The sequence below is a fragment of the Phocoena phocoena genome, chromosome 10 (assembly GCF_963924675.1).
Source record: "Phocoena phocoena chromosome 10, mPhoPho1.1, whole genome shotgun sequence".
Taxonomy (NCBI): domain Eukaryota; kingdom Metazoa; phylum Chordata; class Mammalia; order Artiodactyla; family Phocoenidae; genus Phocoena; species Phocoena phocoena.
In genome coordinates, this window is record NC_089228.1 from 67,373,730 (window position 1) to 67,380,652 (window position 6,923).

Sequence of the window (6,923 nt, forward strand, 5' to 3'; positions counted from 1 at the left end):
TCAGAGCAGCTGGAGGCACAAAAGGGCGATGATCACCAGAGCCTCGACTGGGAGTCTTGGAGCACTCAACTCATACCAATTAACTCCTACTCCTTGACCCAGTGAGAAGGCAATGATTAAGCCTATTTTACAGGGCAGGGAAAGGCAAAGCTGTAAAGGAAAGTTGCTGTTTGGGGTGGCTTCTAGGCTTGACCCTTTTGGGAGGCAGCTGGGCCTTTGGAGAATGAGATTCTAAGGAACTATGTGGAGATTTTGTGACGATTCAGATAGCCTCTGGGATAAGTGGGTAAGACCCTAGCTTCCTAATGGGTCAGGAAAGGGGGAGAGACAGACTAGAGGGAAGAAAGGGAACTTCCTCTTCCCAGGTTTCTCAGTGTCTCCTCTCTGCCTTGTTTACAGAAAACAAAGTGCCTTTGGCTGTCTCTGGACGGGTTCCCTTGAAGCAATTAGAGCAACCATAGTCAATGCTTCAAGGAGGGCACCCTCCTCCCCCATTCTGCCACTGACACAGCAAGGGTGAAGGACCAACCGGGGGCCCCATGCTGGGACCTGCATGCCTGAGGTCCCCAGCTCTCCAACCCCACCCTAGGCAGCTCTGAAAGCTACCCAAAGCCTTCCAAGTTTCCAGGGGCCCAACCTTAATCAAGCACTGAGGGCTGTGTCATCCTCATCACTAGGAACATCTGATGAGCAGGAACACTGAATGGGCCTCTCTGATTCCCAATGGGAAAACAAGCCCCTCCCTTCCTGACCCCCCCGGCCCCCTCCCCACGCCTGCCTGAGGTATGCCTTTTATCAGAACCACCCAACCAGAGGCACTAAACAAAGTGTGAATTCTCTGAAGCTCCCTTCAGGGGCAAGGGTGAGGGTGTGTGCACAAATCCCTGTTGTATCCTGTTGGGTTGGGGGGCCCTGCAGGATGCCACCACCCATCTGCCATGCTGCCTAGGCCCTGGGACTACTGGAAGACAGGGGAACCATCTGATGAGATGACATGGGCCAAGACCCAAGGTCATGGGTAGAGATTCAGTGGCTGATAGAGGGGCAGCCCCCACTGATTTATGGGGGTCCAAAGACTCTTTATCTTAATACCCCTTGCATGCCATCTTTCCTACCAGCCTGCTGCACTGCTTGGGTGGCAGGGGGGGTTCTTTTTCCCTCCTCTACTTTGTACCCACCAGCCTCACACCAGGTCTGGGGGGTGTACTGGAACCAGCTCATACAGGCTTGCAAGAGCCAATTGCTAAATATTCAGGAATTTTGTGAGCTGGTTGTTAAACAGAGCCATCATTCAAAATTAAACTATATGAATCAGTGTCTCTCAGCCTTTTGTTCATTATTGCCTCCTAAGGAAACTTTTTAGACATTTTCCCCCTAATCTCCTACCACCCTCCCTGTGAAATTTTAATATCACAGATATACTGTATGTCTGTTTATGCACTGGATGTATATTTGTGCTTTATATTTACATAAGAAGAGTAAGACTTTTTCATCCCCTGCCAAGAACCAATTTTCACCCCTGTTGTAAATGCATGATATAAACACATAATTAAATAAATTATATTAAAAACAAAAGTAATATATATTCAAAATTCATCCCTTCCTAGTAAGGTGTTATGGAAAAACCCGAATGAACTTTCTGGCCAACCCAATACTACAATTGACTCTTTTGAAATTATTGATGTATCTCTTTTTCCCCTGGAGAGCTGGTTGTTCAACATTTACCAGTCCAACACTGGGCAAATATTTTAGAAAAATAACAGACACTTTGAGATGTGGTCAAAGAGAGGCTTGTCTATAGCAAAAACCTCACTTGAAGATGTATGAGAGAACATGGAGAATTCTAGTGGATGCAGGGAGAAGAGGAAAGAGGAGTCTGGAGAGAGAAAAGACCCTCTGGTGCTGACTCCAAATTGGCTGAAGGGTGTTTCTCATGAAAAGTTTAAAAAGGGGGGGCTTCCCTGGTGGCACAGTGGTTGAGAGCCCGCCTGCCGATGCAGGGGACACAGGTTCGTGCCCCGGTCCAGCAAGATCCCACATGCCGCGGAGCGGCTGGGGCCCGTGAGCGATGGCCGCTGAGCCTGCGCTCCGCAACGGGAGAGGCCACAACAGTGAGAGGCCCGCGTACCGCAAAAAAAAAAAAAGGGGGGGAAAAGTGTGTATGTTGTGGGGAGCAGGTGTATGTATGTGTGTGTGTATATATAATCTACATCCTCATGCTCTAAGAGTGTTTGTGATTAGCAATTGCTTGCTTTTTCCTGAGGTGTAGTGTACACCTTTACACACCACCATTGGGGTCAAGAGGCATAAAACTGAGACGCCCCCATACCCACCTGTCCCTTTCTTTCCCAGGGTCTCATGTCTAGAGTAAACATCTGAATCTCTATTCTGAACGGCATACTGGGCCCTACGCAGAGCACAGAGAAGCTGACAATGTTGTTTGGCCTTGAGTAGAGGGAGGAGACAAGACTTTCACACACAGATACACAATGTGGAAGCGCTGAATCACTCTCTCCTTTCCCGGCCCCAGTTTCCTCACCAATGAAATGGGAAGGGTGGACTGAATTCTCAGGAGGACCTTCCAGTTCTCACTGTCCTTGTCTGTAAAGCTATCTTCTCTTCCATCCACCTGGACAATGCTATGAGGTCCTGCCTAAGCACTGCCTCCTCCCTCTCCTCTGTCCTCACTCATCTCCCATCTGCCTGCAGGATGGCCTTTTAAAACTCAGCCCAGCTCCATCGTCTCCCATGAAATCCAAAAGTCTACAATATGTGAGAGGGTGGAACATGAACTCAAATGCTGTGCCATTACTTGTCAACTGGAGGACTACAAGCCATTACCAAACTCTCCCAACACCAGCTTCCTTGTGTTCAAAACAGGAATAAGGCCCACAGGGCCCAGCCTGGGGTAAAGATGCATGAGCTAGTGCTCTGCACATAGGTTCTTGTTATGGACTCAACTGTTCCCTCCCAAATTCATATGTTGAAGCCCTATCCCCCAGTACCTTAGAATCCAATCTATCTGGTGTCCTCATAGGAAGAGATTAGGATACATAGACACCAGGGGTGTGTGTGTACAGAGGGAGGACCATGTGAAGAGGCAGCAAGAAGACAGCCATCTGCAAGCCAAGGACAGAGGTCTCAGGAGAAATCAAGCCTTCTGTCACCTTAATCTTAGAATTCCAGCCCCCAGAACTGTGATGAAGTAAATTTGTTCAGGCCACCCTGTCTGTGGTATTTTGTTACAGCAGCCCTAATATAGTCCTTAAGAGGCACCGATTCTTTCTGCCTTTAATTTGTGTCAGCTTTGTCTTATGTGTGGGAAGTCTTGTTCCTCTGCTTATAAATGACTGAAGGGTGAGATCCAGGTGCGTGTACCTTTTCCTGTGTCCCCAAAGGGCACAGTTCAATGCCAGGCACAAAGTGTACACAGTCGGACCTCCTTCCTCACTGTCCGCTTCCCACCTGCCGACAAGGGTGGGGGGACCCAGCTGCCATCCATAAAGGTGCTTTTCAAACTGCAGGTCATGGAGTCAATTTAGTGAATCACATGAGCACTTTTCAAAAATAATGACACAGAATAGCAGAGAATAGAAAATGCCAGAGTGCATCTCAGGCAGAAAGGGGAAGAGTTATTTTATGAAACTTCCATTTGTTTTTACATATTTGTAAATAAAAAATAATTACCAACTATTCTAAGTGCTGTGAATTATGTCTGGTTACTGCATTGTGGTATTAAATGCATTTCTTAATATGAGTTACAATCCCCCAAATCTGAAAAAACACCACCCACTACCAGTATTGTTCAGTTTCTCTTTGAGTGAGTTTATCATTGAAAAGCCAATGAGCTGTTCAGGGGAGGCCTGGGGTGGTGTAGGGGCAAGGACCTGAATGGGAGGAGTCACTTTGTCTAGGCCAGTAGCCATGGAGCCCTGCCCTTGGGTACTTTCCTCTCTGTGTCCTAGAAAAAGTAACATAACTTCACTGGGCCTCAGTTTCCCCATCTGTAAAAGGAGACTTATAAAACCTCTCATAGGGATGCTGTGAGGATTACCAGGAGCCAAGGAACCTGAAGATACTCACTCACTGATGTAAGAGATAGTTTTTTTTTTTATTTCATCATTTTGTTATTTCATCATTTCATTCAGCTCTGTCTACTCTAACAGGTAAATTGTTTCTTTCCTCTTCCACAGCAGGAGAAGGGAATGCACTTGCCCCTCACCCCTCAGGAATCCCTGGTTGGGGGTGGGCCAGGGTTGAAAGGGTATCCAGAAAGGTATTTCAGAGGCTAAATCCCAAAGTGAGACCCCCCCCTAAGGATTTTATGCAGAGAAAATCAAGTTCTGGTATATTCTCAAATCAGCTTCCCAAGAGCAGTCAATGTCCCAAGAGTCCAGGAGAAGGAGTAGCCTCTCACCCTTTATCCAGGAATCAGAGAGGATCTGGGCCTGTTACCACCCCTCTGCTCTGGCTGGGTTCCCAGGAATATTGCCTGCAAGCCCTGAGTCACTGCTAGAAGCCATCCTGGGACCCTGGGAATGCAGGGTTGGGACAGCTTTTCCCAAGATGGTCCCCTGAACCTGGTGGTCCAGCACCCCCTCCCTTATCCAGATTGCTTCTCTCCATGACACATCTATCTTATCTGGGCCGAGGCCTTTCTGAAACCCATGTTGGCAAACCTACTTCCAAGGAGGGAACTTAGACATGAGTGGAATATCTGGAATTCCTAGAGGGTTTATAACCCAGCAACTGGAACAGGTGTAGGTAGCTGACCCCTACCCCTACCCTGGCTCTTACCCTGCCTCCAGCTCCTGCATTTGTCTCCCCTTTCTGGCCCCAGAGCCACATCTAGGTCACCATCCTGACCTCCATCCCCTGGTTCAGAGTAGAGAGCACTGGATACAGAGCTGAAGCTCTGTTTCTAGACCTAGCGCTGCTTCTGAGTGGCCTCAGGTAGTCCACCTCACCTCTCTGGGTCTCAGCTCCCTCACCTGTAAAACAAATGGGCTGGTGGGGGATGGGCTGGTATTTAACTTTCTGTAAGAGTCAAATCTTTAACTGTTCTTTCTAAAATTCTAGGAAATGAACTAGAGGAGCTAAAACCATGCTTGTTTGCTCCCCAAAGAGAGAATCGGGCACTTGTGTTCCTGGGGATGTAGTCGGAGTTTCCAAGCCATCAGACCAGTTTCTGGGGTTTGGAATCTGGTTGATGGGGCAGGGGTGGGCATCCTTTCTGCAGCCTGCACCAGCCGGGTGCAGAATCTGGACTGTCCAGGGTGTACCAAAGTCTGGGACAGGGCTGGGGGAGTGGCCTTTCCCCCACAACAGCTGCACTCTGCACCTAACTTCTCCTTGGCAGTCTTCACTAGCCATTCTCCCTTTTCTTCCTTTGTCTCAACTCAGAGACCCTCTGCCTTATTATTTTTAATGTGGTATTATCTTTTTTATTTTTTTTTGCGGTACGTGGGCATCTCACTGTTGCGGCCTCTCCCATTGCGGAGCACAGGCTCCAGACGCGCAGGCTCAGCGGCCATGGCTCACGGGCCCAGCCGCTCCGCGGCATGTGGGATCTTGCCAGACCGGGGCACGAACCCGTGTCCCCTGCATTGGCAGGAGGGCTCTCAACCACTGCGCCACCAGGGAAGCCCTAATGTGGTATTATCTTTAATTAAGTACAAAGACTTTTCCAATCATGTCACCTAGAGATCATTTTATCCACTGCTCTGTTGGCCGCCAGTCTCTTGTCTCTCTCCTCAGCAATGGTAAGGAGGATACCTTTTCTATGGGGAAGACAGATCCATGATTTGTTGCCTTTGCCAGTAATGAAAATGTTGGAGAGCCAGGTGGCAAAGCTGTTGCCATTATCATCTTTCATATGAACTGCATCAAAAGAACAAGGAATGGCCCTCCTAGTTGGTGACCAATTCTTCCCACTTTAGCACCTCCAGTCACCATGAACAGGTTACCAGTGTCAAAGTTGATGAAATCATTAATCATGCCAGTCTCCAAATCAATTTGAATTGTGTCATTCACCTTGATGAGGGAATCAGGGTAGCAGATGGTGCAAACATCATGGGTCACCAGATAAGTGATTCCTTTTGTCCCCACAAAGATCTTTCTCATTTTGCACAACTTATACTTGGCCTCCTCAGGTATAATATGATGAACAGCAAAGCGACCCTTGGTGTCATAGATGAGACAAAAATTCTCTCCAGTCTTGTCAATGCTCATGACTTCTATAAAACCAGCAGGGTAGGTTATAATCAGTGTGCACCTGGCCATCAATCTTAATGAAACGCTGCATGCAGATCTTCTTTACTTCATCTCCTGTTAGGGCATACTTAAGTCTGTTCCTTAGGAAAATGATTAGGGGGAGATATTCCCTCAGCTTGTGGGGACCAATAGATGGACAAGGAGCAAACACACCAACCAGTCAGTTTATCCAGCATCCAATGCTTTGGAGCTGCTACGCGCTTCAGGTGCTTCTTAGGACCATAAGCCATGACTGCACTAGGCACGAAAAGAGTCCGTTTGCCTTATTTTGAAGATACCCATTGTCCAGGGCTTATCAGAGGGACCCCCAAACTTCACCCACTCAAATCTGCCCCCAGATCATTCCTAAGTGTCACCCCCCACCTTGCCCAACTGTTCTTTATGAGTCAGGAAGCCAACAAACAGCCTCTCTGGACTAGAGTTTCACTTTGGTGAAATTAATCCTCAAAAAAGAGGCCCTCAAATGCTGTTCTCCTCTGTGAAGCCTGCCCTGACCAATAGCCTCACTCCAGAACCTTTTCCCCTTTCCTCCACACCAGACATTCAATTATTTAATCATTTATCTACTCAGTGTATACTGAATGCCAGCTACCTACCCTGTGCTCTGCTGGGTGCTGGGATAAGGAAAGCAAAAACAGACCCAGCTCCTC

At 47.9% G+C, this 6,923-nt stretch overlaps 1 pseudogene; it reads right to left on the reverse strand.

Annotated features, from left to right (window-relative positions):
• Positions 1-5,695: 5,695 nt before the first annotated feature.
• LOC136129619 (small ribosomal subunit protein eS4, X isoform-like) lies at positions 5,696-6,503 on the reverse strand (annotated as a pseudogene).
• Positions 6,504-6,923: the final 420 nt, after the last annotated feature.